The following is a 15,551-nucleotide window of genomic DNA, read 5'->3' on the forward strand; positions in this document are numbered from 1 at the left end:
ATGGCCTTTCTAATATTGAAAATAGTTGTCTTTCAAATCCAGGAAACAGATAAAATTGGATTTTTCAGTGAATTTAAGGCCTCCTATCGGCATCATGTTTTTTTCATGAGATGTGATTCTGGATAAGCAGGTAAAATATATCCATTTAGGTGGGTAGATCTGTTTCTGCAGCTTGGCTACACAAGAAAAAGCATGCATTATTTTGTAGGAAGACATTAAGATATGAAATAATGAATTTAAGATAGAAGTCAATGTTATCCTTCAAAAGAAGCTTTTTTTTCTGTCTCCATTTTTAGTTGGTAATTTCAAACAGGCATGAAACCTTAGGTTTTGATAGTTACAGCCTTGGTGCATATGCCTTACAATGTTTATAGTCCTTTAAGTCCCTAACATGGAGACTAATAATAAACTCTGAACAAGTGAAATTTTAAGTTATTTTTAAAAACAAAACAACTGTGTGCTTAAAGAGAGGTAGGCAAAAGGTGTTGCTCTGTTCTTGCTTCAGCAACTAGCCGTGTCTCCATACATGAAATAAAACTGAAGTTATTCTGATTTTTAAAACAATAGTTGCTGAACTAGAATGAATATCAGAATCACCCTGGGAAGTATGCTAAAAATAAGACTTTCTCCTTCAGGTTCCAGAAATTGTTTGAATAGGTATAACATTGGGTGAGATAATTCTGTGTTTGATCAGCACCTTTGTGGTGGTGGTGGGGTGAGGTGTTACTCTTGAAATCTTCAGGTATGAACTGTGTCCTCTGTAACTAAAGAGCTCTCTACAAGCTGGGTGTTGTCCCATCATATATTTTGTATTATGTTCTTAGAAAAATAGCTTGGAGACGAAAGAGATGATCAAAGTCACTGAGTGTAGTTTCCCCAACTGAAATGACACTGTGTAGTAGTAATTCCTCTAATTTGTCTTGGACCCTGGGAATGAAGGGGAGAGAAACAAGGAAGAGGAAAGAGGAGGGAGTCAGAAGGGGAGCCTGTGGAAGTGGGAAATTCTACCTGTGGACTAGGGAGTGGGGTTGAAAATGCTGGATCACTTGTTGACACTTTCCTGCTTCAAGAAAAAACACAATCCTTTAAATTTACTTATTGTGTTTACATTATAATATTAAATCCATGAGAAGCTGATAAAAATTAGAGATGAATCTTTTGTTTTTTGCTAACAATGGAACATAAAGGCAAAAATTGCTTTTCATAATGAATAAAATGCCAAAGCCGAGCTTTTAAATTATGGATCCTGTTTCTTGCTGCGTGATGCTTTGACAAACATTTCCATCAGTTCAGGCATCTGTTTGCTGTGCTATAGAGAAGACTGCATGCTGGTTTAAGTTTGTCAGCCCTGCTTCAACTAAAATTGAATGGCTTGGGTTTTTTGGTATACAAACTCAGGTTCTTCCAGGTGGCACTGTCCAAGGAATAAGTCAGAATCTCAGACAGGTGTTTCTCCATGAAATGCCAGTATTTGACAATCATGTTTCCATTCAGTTTTCTGCATTGCACGTAGGCCAGAAAACCCTGCCTAGTATGCATGGTCTCCAGAGGGTCTCCTGCAGTGAACTGGACAATTGTTTGAATAGGTATGACATTGGCTATTTCCCTTGCTGCAAGAATGAGGGTAACACTCACCTCATAGAGAATGAGTTGGGATCAGATAATCCTTATATGTAAGCACTAGAAAATGCTGTCCATGCTTAAAGTATGTTTAGTGTAATTGGATTTAGTTCATTAGTAGACCACCAGGATTCTGTGTGGAATATGGAACCTGCACCTGATGTAAGATCAGCAGCTCATGTGCAGATTGTTTAACCTGCTGTTTACACCTGTGCTCAATGAGAAGTATGTTGGGTCTGAAATAAAGATGTTAAATGCTTTATAGAGAGAAACAGACTCTAGATAAGAAATGAACCCAGTATTTATTTTGCAGAAGGAATTACTTAATTTTTTGCAGATAAACGAGTAAGAAATTGTTACTGACAGCCTTGGATGTTGAAATTGATGTTTTCTGCTCTGAGGAGACTGTCTCTGTTAATAAGATAATTGTATTAATGGTGCATTAAAAAGATCAAAGAGACTTAATGACATTTCAGATTCACTTTATATAGTTTGTCATGTAACAGGAGTTCTCATCTGAACTATATTTATCACAGTTCAGTTCAGTTCAGTCGCTCAGTCGTGTCCAAATCTTTGCGACCCCATGAATCGCAGCACACCAGGCCTCCCTGTCCATCACCAACTCCCGGAGTTCACTCAGATTCACGTCCATCGAGTCTGTGATGCCACCCAGCCATGTCATCCTCTGTCGTCCCCTTCTTCTCCTGCCCCCAATCCCTCCCAACATCAAAGTCTTTTCCAATGAGTCAACTCTTCGCATGAGGTGGCCCAAGTACTGGAGCTTCAGCTTTAGCATCATTCCTTCCAAAGAAATCCCAGGGTTGATCTCCTTCAGAATGGACTGATTGGATCTCCTTGCAGTCCAAGGGACTCTCAAGAGTCTTCTCCAACACCACAGTTCAAAAGCATCAATTCTTCGGCACTCAGCTTTCTTCACAGTCCAACTCTCACATCCATACATGACCACAGGAAAAACCATAGCCTTAAGTAGACGGACCTTAATCGGCGAAGTACTGTCTCTGCTTTTGAATATAGTATCTAGGTTGGTCATAACTTTTCTTCTAAGGAGTAAGCATCTTTTAATTTCATGGCTGCAATCACCATCTGCAGTGATTTTGGAGCCCCAAAAAATAAAGTCTGACACTGTTTCTACTGTTTCCCCATCTATTTCCCATGAAGTGATGGGACCAGATGCCATGATCTTTGTTTTCTGAATGTTAAGCTTTAAGCCAACTTTTTCACTCTCCTCTTTCACTTTCATCAAGAGACTTTTTAGGTCCTCTTCATTTTCTGCCATAAGGGTGGTGTCATCTGCATATCTGAGGTTTTTGATATTTCTCCCAGCAATCTTGATTCCAGCTTGTGTTTCTTCCAGTCCAGCATTTCTCATGATGTACTCTGCATATAAGTTAAATAAGCAGGGTGACAATATACAGCCTTGCCATACTCCTTTTCCTATTTGGAACCAGTCTGTTGTTCCATGTCCAGTTCTAACTGTTGCTTCCTGACTTGCATACAGATTTCTCAAGAGGCAGGTCAGGTGGTCTGGTATTCCCATCTCTTTCAGAATTTTCCAGTTTCTTGTGATCCACACAGTCAAAGGCTTTGGCATAGTCAATAAAGCAGAAATAGAAAAAGTAATCCTAGCCTGGTTTATGATGATGCTATGTGACATGTGAGGGGAGTGAGTGCCTTTACTCAGATTCTTCTCACTCCTGGATGGTGTCCCAGGATCCAGCTTTGCCCAAGATGCTAAGAGGGCCACACAAGGGCGGAATCTTCAGTCTGTGCCCTTTAGCTACAAGCCTGGACATCTAGAAGCCTAGCAGGTATGGTTGCCTCAGGTCAAAATAAAATAATCAAATTTAAATATTTTTAGATTTTTAGGCATTATTTTGCTATCAGACTAATTTCTTAAGACCTATTTCTTTAAAGAGCTGGATGCTGGGGAGATAACTATCAATGAGACTCAGCTCTGTCCCTGAGAAACTTCTGTTTCAGTGGAAAGTCAGGCATGTTAACAGGAAGTTACAGGAGACATGTATGCCCCGAGGCTGCAGGCATTCACCTAGGGGACTCCAGCCTGGCCCTGGGAGGGTGCAGTGACAGGGAACACTTATCAGGAGAAGTGACATCCTCACCGGGACCTGAAGGATCAGGAGTTAGAGTTCAGCCAACCTGTGAGAGTTGATTCCAAGAGATGAGGTGACCCAATCAGGAGCCGGTCTCAGGACCTTGAAACCTAAGAGTAAGGCGATTGGCCACAAAGACTGAAGTAACAGATGCGTGAAGGCAAGAGGACGATGGCTGGGCAACCCTGATGGCCACACCCAGCCTCAGTTATGAGAAGCATGAATGAGGAGCCCAGGGGCAGAGGGAGGAGCTGGAGCAGAGACTGAGAGAAGCAGGGCAGCCATGAAGAAGGCCTGGTGCCTAGAGAGGAGCCTACCTTGTAGCCACTTGGTTCTGGTTCCTAAGAAGTCTGGCTTTATTCTTAATTTCTGATCTTTTGATTCTTACAAGGATTGTCTAGCACTTTCTACTCTGTTGACACCAACGACCTAGGAGATGAGGGCCACAGACAAGCTTCTACTCCAGTCATTCAGCCGGGCTTGCCTTTTGACTTTCTGTCCCAGCCCTGTGTGCTGGGGGTTAGGACATGCTTCTGGTCACCCCATCCTTATCTATAGATGGTTTTCCTTGATTTTCTTTTCTTTTGTGTCATCTGTTTTTGCTCCACATCACCCATGATAATGTTCATCCCTGTTGCATTTATTGTCATTGCTGGGTGGATTTCCATTCAATGAATTTATAGCAATATAGGTATTGATTTTATTGTGGATGGACATCAGTTTGAAACTGTTAATATATACACATGCACACACATCATGGAATATTACTCAATCATAAAAAAGAATGAAATAATGCCATTTGCAACAAGATGATGGACCTAGAGATTATCATACTAAAGTGAAGTAAGACAGACAGAGAAGGGCAAGTATCATATGATACCACTATGTGTAAAATCTAAAAAATAAATGATGCAAATGAACTTTTTATAAAATAGAAATAGAGGCACAGACATAGCAAACAAACTTAGGTTACCAAAGGGGAAAGGAAAGAAGGGATATATTAGGAATTTGGGATTAACAGATACACACTACTATATATAAAATAGATAAACAACCAAGACCCACTGTATTGCACAGAGAATTATATATACTTATAATAAACCATCATGAAAGAATCTGAGAAAGAATATATATACACATAATATATGTATGTGTAAATATATATACATCAAATCAGCTTGATGTACACCTGAAATGTAAATCAACTATACTTCAATAAAATTTAAAAATAATAATAGTACTGCTGTGAACAATGTTGTAAATGTACTCTTTTGCTTAAAATATATGTATATCACTGTTGGAATAAACTTAGGAGTAGAATTGCTGGATCCTAAAGTAGGCATTTATTTTACTTTCATGAAACTGCCTGAACTTCTCCAACGTGGTTTAACCAATTCACAGTAGTGTTTCAAAGTCCCAATTTTCCCACGTCCCCACCAACACTCAACATAAGTATTTTTCATAATATTTTTCATCTTAGCAGAGGCAGTTTATCATTTTTATATTACTCATTTTAATCCTATACTCTAGTTTACTCATGGGCTTCCTTGATGGCTCAGATGGGAAAGAATCTGCCTGCAATGCAGGAGACCTGGTTTCGATCCCTGGGTTGGGAAGATCCCCTGGAGAAGGGAATAGCTACCCACTTCAGTATTCTTGCCTGGAGAGTTCCATGGACAGAGGAGCTTGATGGGCTACAGTCCATGGGGTCCCAAAGAGTTGGACATGACTGAACACCTAACACTTTCTGCTGCTGCTGCTAAGTCACTTCAGTCGTGTCCAACTCTGTGCGACCCCACAGACAGTAGCCCACCAGGCTCCCCCGTCCCTGGAATTCTCCAGGCAAGAACACTGGAGTGGGTTGCCATTTCCTTCTCCAATGCATGAAAGTGAAAAGTGAAAGTGAAGTCGCTCAGTTGTGTCCGACTCTTCGCGACCCCATGGACTGCAGCCTACCAGGCTCCTCCGCCCATGGGATTTCCCAAGCAAGAGTACTGTAACACTTTCTAGCTAACCCATATTTTTACTGTCCTCAGAAAGTCATATTCATTTACAATTTGAAACCATTTTTATTTGTGGTCCTTCATGGATTCTCTGTCTGCTGTCTGTCCATCTATTTAAGTTCTGCATGGATTATAGGAGGGCATTCCTTAATCCTCTGTTTTTCATTACATGTCTTAGAGCTCCATTGAAATTTGGTGTCTGTATTTCACTATTTCCCAACCATGTAATGTGTACATGTCTTCTCACCAATGATGCTGTCCATGTGGAGGACAGGGGCTAGCTCTGATTACCCTTCAGTACCGCTAAAAATGCCCAGCATAATTATTCAACATTTATTGAATTCGCTTGAGGGTCTCCTATTCATTGAGAACTTAGTTCAGGAAATGGCTTTCTTTGGCTCGTCCTGGAGAAGGTTATAAGCAGGAAAAGATGCTAATGATGGTAATAAGCAGGTTTGGCCTACAAAGGCCTGTCGTTATTTCTCCAGAGTGAAACTGTGGAGACCCTTTTGAAGCATCAGTGGAACGGAGGAATTATGAAGATGAAAAGGACAATCTGGGGAGGGGTAGGACAGATCACCAAAATCTGGAGAGCAGAGGCAGAGTCAGAGAAAGATGGGGTACTCCATTGTGGAGGTACCGTGGTTTACACCTCAGCTATTTAGACAGTGTTAGCCTGTGCCTTAACTGAGAAGATGCACTGGGTATACAGTGGACCCAATGACCTGTATTTATGAAATGATGGGGGATTTCATAAATGAAAGAAAAAGGATCCTTTGAGCAGAAACATTTTATATAAAACAAGCAAGTGCTGTACATTTCTGCTTGCAGTGTATGATTTTTTTCAAATGTACCTATCACAGACATCTTACTAGAACAGGGAAATATGTTAGGCTCATGATATTTCTTTGCCAAAAGGTTTTTTTAAAGACAAAGAACAGATTCTATGTGTATATTTTGCACTTCAGTTCAGTTCAGTTCAGTCACTCAGTCATGTCCGACTCTGCGACCCAATGAACCGCAGCACGCCAGGCCTCCCTGTCCATCACCAACTCCCGGAGTCCACCCAAACCCATGTCCATCGAGTTGGTGATGCCATCCAACCATCTCATTCTCTGTTGTCCCCTTCTCCTCCTGCCTTCAATCTTTCCCAGCATCAGGGTCTTTTCCAATGAGTCGGCTCTTCGCATCAGGTGGACAAAGTATTGGAGTTTCAGCTTCAGCATCAGTCCTTCCAATGAACACCCAGGACTGATTTCCTTTAGGATGGACTGGTTGGATCTCCTTGCAGTTCAAGGGATTCTCAAGAGTCCTCTCCAACACCACACTTCAACAGCATCAATTCTTCTGCACTTAGCTTTCTTTATGCTCCAACTCTCACATCCATACGTGACCACTGGAAAAACCGTAGCCTTGACTAGACGGACCTTTGTTGACAAAATAACGTCTCTGCTTTTCAATATGCTATCTAAGTTGGTCATAACTTTCCCTCCAAGGAGTAAGCATATTTTAATTTCACAGCTGCAATCACCATCTGCAGTGATTTTGAAGCCCAGAACAATAAAGTCTGACACTGTTTCCACTGTTTCCCCATCTATTTCCCATGAAGTGATGGGACTGGATGCAATGATCTTCATTTTCTAAATGTTGAGCTTTTAGCCAACTTTTTCACTCTCCCCTTTCACTTTCATCAAGAGGCTTTTTAGTTCTTCTTCACTTTCTGCCATAAGGGTGGTGTCATCTGCATATCTGAGGTTATTGATATTTCTCCCGGCAATCTTGATTCTAGCTTGTTCTTCCAGCGCAGTGTTTCTCATGATGTACTCTGCATATACGTTAAATAAGCTGGATGACAATATACAGCCTTGCCATACTCCTTTTCCTATTTGGAACCAGTCTGTTGTTCCATGTCCAGTTCTAACTGTTGCTTCCTGGCCTGCATACAGGTTCCTCAAGAGGCAGGTCAGGTGGAGAACTCTTTTTTTTTTTTTTATGAAAAAGAAGATTTATATTTAAGGAGTACTAGTTCCATTAGGTGCTGTTTGATGCCAGGTCCCCACTGGCCTCACCTTCCCTTTCATATATTTCATCCTGAAACTTCTTCATTCATTCCTGGCTTATCAATTAAAACATATGACTAAATTGTTTAAGCTGAATTCCCAGCTTTTTGTGCTGTATATTGCATTTTGTTGACCAGATATTCTAGTGAATTTCCTCTTGTGTGTAAAATTCATGGCAGAAAATTGATAAATAATTCATTTTATTTTTATTCCTGTTTAAAAAAAGAAAACCCAGCAGGCAAAGATACTAAGCAGATTGTTTTATTTCTGAAATTTTAGCAGAAATAAGCAAGATGATTAGTTTGAAATGTAATTCACAGTCAATGAGTTAAAAAGAAATACATCAGTTGCTAATTACAGCCAGCACAACTAGCCTCCAAAAATGTAATTAGCTTTTGGCATGATTCCAAGTGACTTCTTTATACCTAAATTTGCAAAAATTTTCCAGTGCTGTTTCAGGATTTCAAATAGTATTTAAGAAGTCTCCTTGCAACATTGATTTGAATTCATAGCACAAAAGGTAGGTGGATGCCTCAGAGTTTCTTGAGATAATGTTTAAGTATTAAGAAGGTCAATCCCATTCCTGTGTATATATCACAAAAAAAAAAAAAATACTAAGTTGAAAAGATACATGCACCCCTATGTTCATAGAAATATTATTTCCATAGCCAAAATATGGATGCTACCTATGTGTACATCAAAAGGTGAATAGATAAAAATAAAAAAGCTGTGGTATATACATACAGAGCTTCCCAGGTGGCACTAGTGGTAAAGAACCCACCTGCCAAAGCAGGAGACATGAGAGACTCAAATCTATCCCTGGGTCAGAAGATCCCTTGGAAAAGGGCACGGCTGCCCACTCCAGTATTCTTGCTTGGATAACCCCATGGACAGAAGAGCCTGGTGGGCTATGGTCCATAGGGTTACAAAGAGTTGGACAGGACTGAAGTGACTTAGCGTGCACACACCCATGCATATACCTACACTGTAATATTACTCAGTCATAAAAAAGAACAAAATTGCATTTCACAACAGATTAGATGGGCCTGGAGAGTACTATGCTTAGTGAAACAAATGCTTACTATGCTTAGGAAAACAAATACTGAATGTCATCACTTATATGTGAAACCTAATAAATAAAGTAAGACATCGAGTATAATGAAACAGACTCACAAACGTAGAGAGCAAACTAATGGTTGCCAGTAGGGAGAGGGAAGGGGAGGGGCAATTTAAGGGTAGAAAATTAGGTACAAACTACTATGTGTAAAATAAATAAGCAGCAAGGATACATTGTATAGCACAGGGACTAAAGCCAATATTTTATAATAACTTTAAATGGAGTATAATCTACAAAAATTTAGAATCACTGTGATGTACACTTGAAACTAATATATTATTATAAAGTATACCTAACAAAATATCTAACAACTATACCTAACAAAAATAAAGAAGGATTAAGTTAATAGTCTTGAGTCAAGTTAATGGTTTTGACCTTCCTAGTATTACAAGAAGGGGAAGTTTGTTTTTTTTAGTTCCATGGTTTGCTTTTATTTTTGAATCTATTTTTGTTATAAGCTATATAAAAACTCAAAATTGAGCATTTAAAAATTATATAAGTAACTATATTGAAACGAGAATGGCAAACCACTTTAGTATTCTTGCCTTGAGAACCCCATGAACAGTATGAAAAGGCAAAATGATAGGATACTGAAAGAGGAACTCCCCAGGTCAGTAGGTGCCCAGTATGCTACTGGAGATCAGTGGAGAAATAACTCCAGAAAGAATGAAGGGATGGAGCCAAAGCAAAAACAATACCCAGCTGTGGATGTGACTGGTGATAGAAGCAAGGTCCGATGCTGTAAAGAGCAATATTGCATAGGAACCTGGAATGTCAGGTCCATGAATCAAGGCAAATTAGAAGTGGTCAAACGAGATGGCAAGAGTGAACATCAACATTCTAGAAATCAGCGAACTAAAATGGACTGGAATGGGTGAATTTAACTCAGATGACCATTACGTCTACTACTGAGGGCAGGAATCCCTCAGAAGAAATGGAGTAGCCATCATGGTCAACAAAACAGTCCGAAATGCAGTACTTGGATGCAATCTCAAAAATGACAGAATCATCTCTGTTTGTCTCCAAGACAAACCATTCAATATCACGGTAATCCAAGTCTATGCCCCAACCAGTAACGCTGAAGAAGCTGAAGTTGAACGGTTCTATGAAGACCTACAATACCTTTTAGAACTAACACCTAAAAAAGATGTCCTTTTCATTATAGGGGACTGGAATGCAAAAGTAGGAAGTCAAGAAACACCTGGAGTAACAGGAAAATTTGGCCTTGGAATGCAGAATGAAGCAGGGCAAAGACTAATAGAGTTTTGCCAAGAAAATGCACTGGTCATAGCAAACACCCTCTTCCAACAACACAAGAGAAGACTCTACACATGGACATCACCAAATGGTCAACACCAAAATCAGATTGATTATATTCTTTGCAGCCAAAGATGGAGAAGCTGTATACAGTCAACAAAAACAAGACCAGGAGCTGACTGTGGCTCAGATCATGAACTCCTTATTGCCAAATTCAGACTTAAATGGAAGAAAGTAGGGAAAACCGCTAGACCATTCAGGTATGACCTAAATCAAATCCCTTTTGATTATACAGTGGAAGTGAGAAATAGACCTAAAGGCCTAGATCTGATAGATAGAGTGCCTGATGAACTATGGATGGAGGTTCGTGAGATTGTACAGGAGACAGTGATCAAGACCATCCCCATGGAAAAGAAATGCAAAAAAGCAAAATGGCTGTCTGGGGAGGCCTTACAAATAGCTGTGAAAAGAAGAGAAGCAAAAAGCAAAGGAGAAAAGGAAAGATATAAACATTTGAATGCAGAGTTCCAAAGAATAGCAAGAGATAAGAAAGCCTTCTTCAGCGATCAATGCTAAGAAATAGAGGAAAACAACAGAATGGGAAAGACTAGTAATCTCTTGAAGAAAATTAGAGATACCAAGGGAGCATTTCATGCAAAGAAGGGCACAATAAAGGACAGAAATGGTCTGGACCTAACAGAAGCAGAAGATATTAAGAAGAGATGGCAGGCAAGAATACACAGAAGAACTGTACAAAAAAGATCTTCACGACCTGGATAATCACGATGATGTGATCATTCACCTAGAGCCAGCCATCCTGGAATGTGAAGTCAAGTGGGTCTTAGAAAGCATCACTACGAACAAAGCTAGTTGAGGTGATGGCATTCCAGTTGAACTGTTTCAAATCCTGAAAGATGATGCTGTGAAAGTGCTGCACTCAATATGCCAGCACGTTTGGAAAACTCAGCAGTGGCCACAGGACTGGAAATGGTCAGTTTTCATTCCAATCCCAAAGAAAGGCAATGCCAAATAATGCTCAACTACCACACAATTGCACTCATCTCACATGCTAGTAAAGTAATGGTCAAAATTCTGCAAGGCAGGCTTCAGCAACATGTGAACTGTGAACTTCCAGATGTTCAAGCTGGTTTTAGAAAAGGCAGAGGAACCAGAGATCAAATTGCCAACATCTGCTGGATCATGGAAAAAGCAAGAGAGTTCCAGAAAAATATCTATTTCTGCTTTATTGACTATTCCAAAGCCTTTGACTGTGTGGATCACAATAAACTGTGGAAAATTCTTCAAGAGATGGGAATACCAGACCACCTAACCTGCCTCTTGAGAAGTTTGTATGCAGGTCAGGAAGCAACAGTTAGAACTGGACATGGAACAACAGACTGGTTCCAAATCGGAAAAGGAGTACGTCAAGGCTGTATATTGTCACCCTGCTTATTTAACTTATATGCCGAGTACGTCATGAGAAATGCTGGACTGGAAGAAGCACAAGCTGGAATCAAGATTGCTGGGAGAAATATCAATAACCTCAGATATGCAGATGACACTACCGTTATGGCAGAAAGTGAAGAGGAACTAAAAAGCCTCTTGATGAAAGTGAAAGAGGAGAGTGAAAAAGTTGGCTTAAAGGTCAACATTCAGAAAACGAAGATCATGGCAGCCAGTCCAATCACTGCATGGGAAACTCCCAGAGTTTACTCAAACTCATGTCCATTGAGTCAGTGATGCCATCCAGCCATCTCATCCTCTGTTGCAGTGGTATAGTATTGGAAATCTAGAAAATATAAGAGACTGAACACAACTTGCAGAGCAATGTCAAAATGTGGCCTGAATATTAAAAGTTTCTACATAGCATTTGCATCTACTCCATAGTCAAGCTGCAACCAAATATAAGATAAGAAACCATTCCTGTGGCAATTCTGTTACCTTTACCACCACGTAAAATTCATTTTTATTATGAAAATATTAAGTACAAAAGGAGAGAAGATAGTGTAAAGAACCTGCTGCTGCTGCTGCTGCTAAGTCACTTCAGTCATGTACGACCCCTGTGCAACCCCACGGACTGCAGCCCACCAGGCTCCCCTGTCCCTGGGATTTTCCAGGCAAGAACACTGGGGTGGGTTGCCATTTCCTTCTCCAATGCATGAAAGTGAAAAGTCAAAGTGCAGTCGCTCAGTTGTGTCCAACTATTAGCGACCCCATGGACGGCAGCCCACCAGGCTCCTCCATCCATGAGATTTTCCAGGCAAGAGTACTGGATTGGGATGCCATTGCATGTACCCATTATCCAGTTTCAACAATGATAGTTCATGTCTAATATTATTTCACTCATATTCCCACCCAGTTCTTCCCCCTGGTTTTAGTCTATAATTCTGAAGCAAATCCCAATCATCATGTTGTTTTAAATGTGTATATTTTACGTGTATTTCTAAAAGACAAGAACCTTTAAAGAACAGAACTACAGTACTGTCACCACACTTACAAATTAACAATGATTCCCTGTTAGCATGTCTAATCAGCATTTCAATTTTGTCTGTCTCTTAAGCAGTTATTTTTAAGAGCAGTTTGTTTGAATTCACAGTTAAACAAAATCTGCATTTTGTTTGATATGTCTCAAGTCTTTTGATTTATTTGTGCCCTCTCCCATTTTTTCTTTGCCACTGCAATGTATTTGTTGAAGAAACTGCCATCATTTGTTCTGCAACACTCTGAATTTAGTATGTTGCTTCCTTGTGGTATTATTAAACATGTTCTGGTGTTTTCTGTATTTGACATAAACTAGTAACACAGGGCTTGATTAGATTTAAGTTTGATTTTCTTTTTTTATTTGGCAAGACCATCTTATAGATAGTGATGTGCATAATCCATCAGGAGGACATCAAGATGTTAGTTTCCCTGTCTGTGATTTTAAAATTATTTAATAAGTTCTTGGCACCTGATATAACCAGATCATCCATTATAAAATACCCATCAACTTTTCATCTAATAATTTCAGCAGCCATTTATAATCTTTGCCTACATCTATTACATCAAGAAGGAGATACTGTTTTTTAAAGTAATTTATTAAGAGCCGGAATGTAACTGAGTGACACAGCTGCATAATTTTCCTGCGAAGTTTGGTGGCTGAACATTCTCCTTTAAAGCCAAGTCGTTAAGAAGCTTTACTGAGCTAAGAAGTAAATAATATCAGCTTAGAATCTCTATGAAAAGAAGCCTTAAGTGACCCAATCATCTTTCTATGAAGTTGGCCTTCTCATAGGCCCAAACCTAAAAGGGATATGGTGAGTTTTTTGTTTTTATTTTTGTTAAATAACAAAGCATGGACTTCGTTAAAACACATGGACTGTAACCCACCAGGCTCCTCTCTCCATGGAATTTCCCAGGCAAGAATACTGGAGTGAGTTGCCATTTCCTTCTCCAGGGGATCTTCCCAGCCCAGGGATTGAACTCACATCTCCCACATTGTCAAGTGGGTTCTTTACCATTGAGCCATCAGGGAAGTCCCTTATACTGCGCTGTCTGTGCATTAATATTTTTTTAAAATAAAAACAGAGAGGAGAGTTTTGAAACACCACTGAAACATCTGATGCATTTCTCTGCTGGGGTTTAACAGTGAAGGCAGTGAATAACCCCCATCACCGAGCTTTTCCTGATCATTGTTAATGGTTTTTCCACTGCCAACCTTGGAACAAGAGGAGGGAAGGAAAGGAGATACATTGAGAAGGCCTGGGAAGGGTATTTTAATCCAGAGTTACTTAATTGAAAATTTAAGGTGAACTTACTCTTAGCATTGGGTTTGGCCCATCTAAGATTTCCTTTAAAAGGACATCGTGGTGCTGGAGGTCTCTTCACATTCTGCGCCCTCATGACTCTTTAATTCTATATATCTTAGTTTCACTATTGGATTTTACCTTCCTTAAGGACAAGGGATTTTTCTAGGTCTTTGGTTTAGTTCCATATAGAGTGTTAAAGATGAACCCAGCTGGACATGAGTTAGAGTAGTAAGAGCACACTTTATTCAGTAATTCCTGACAGGACAGGAGCTGAGCTCCATTCTGATTTGCGCAGAGGTGACTAAGTACTTTAAAGAGAGAATGGTGGGGGGGAGGGGTTTGCAAATTGGTGCTTGGCTAAGTCAGAGAAGTAAAACATTACAACGGACTGATCCTCTAAGTGCATTCAGGCTGTGTCTACTGGCTGACAGTTATCACAGTTAGGATTCTGTCCTCCAGCAGACTGGGAGCCAGGCCCCATGCTCCTGATGATGACATTTTAAAGGAACAACACTCCCGGGTCCTTGAGAACAACTTGTGAGTTCTAGGAGATACATATTCCTAGTCGTAAGTGCTTTGTAGTAAATGCTCTAGGAAATGAAGGTTGGGGGCCTTTTGTCATGGTTTGGCCAGAAAAGAAGTAAATTCTCCAGGCAATGATGATCTGTCTTTCTCAGGCTGTCATTTTAATGCGAGGGAGGGGCTGGGGTCATCCTGGAGACGTGGCCTTCTGCTGCTAGAAGCCGTACGAGGGTTCAGTCATCCCTTAGTGCAAAGACGTGGATGGAGTTTGCTGTATGCTGGGGTTCTGCCGTTCTCAAGGCTCTTGAACACTACTTAATGATTTGTGTAGACTGAACAACAAACTTAAATAAATTCCATTTCCTCTGTGCAGAAAGGAAGGGGGTCCAGTTAGGATGCCTTCTGCTTTACCTTACTGCCTAGACACAGCCAGGAAACAGGAGTAATAACTCCAATCATTATTTTCCTTCCTGAGGTCCACCTGGCTATTCTTATTATCAGGGACAACTGTAGGTCCCTCCTCTTGAAGGTTAGCCCCTTGGTTTGTGAGAGACTGTGTATCCCTACTACAGATATTTTTATTTTTTGAGACGATTCAAAATGGATCACTCTGTTTTAAATGGTTAATATTTGCATATCTAGTGCAGGATTTGGGGCATTATTGAAAAGAGACAATTCAAGTGTCTCTTACTCAGGGAATTTTACCCAATGAGGCAGCATTTCATGTCAAAAACTTCCATCAAACTTTTCTTTTATACCATTTATCTCGGTTGTTATGTATGTATTTATATGATAATTTTAAAAAATAGGTCATGGAAACTCTGTCTTCTTCATCATTGAAAGGCCAGCAGCTGCCACAGTGACTAGCAGCTGTTAGATATGTTCCAGAATGGTCAACTTCATGACTAAATGAATGAATGGCCTTCCATTTACCTTGTCTTTTTATAACATTTTTAGCATAGAAAGGCTATTCAGCAGAAACATGGTGAATGAATGTTTTCAGAATGTCATGGATCTCGAGTTGTGTTTTAGTGATTCTTCTTCTCTTTTAG

The 15,551-nt window shown here is 40.0% G+C and overlaps 1 protein-coding gene across 1 annotated transcript in view; it reads left to right on the forward strand.

Annotated features, from left to right (window-relative positions):
• Window positions 1-15,551, forward strand: part of TMTC1 (transmembrane and tetratricopeptide repeat containing 1) — a 318,214-nt gene that overhangs the window by 151,361 nt on the left and 151,302 nt on the right. The window lies entirely within an intron of this gene.

The sequence above is a fragment of the Capra hircus genome, chromosome 5 (genome assembly GCF_001704415.2).
Source record: "Capra hircus breed San Clemente chromosome 5, ASM170441v1, whole genome shotgun sequence".
Taxonomy (NCBI): Eukaryota; Metazoa; Chordata; class Mammalia; order Artiodactyla; family Bovidae; genus Capra; species Capra hircus.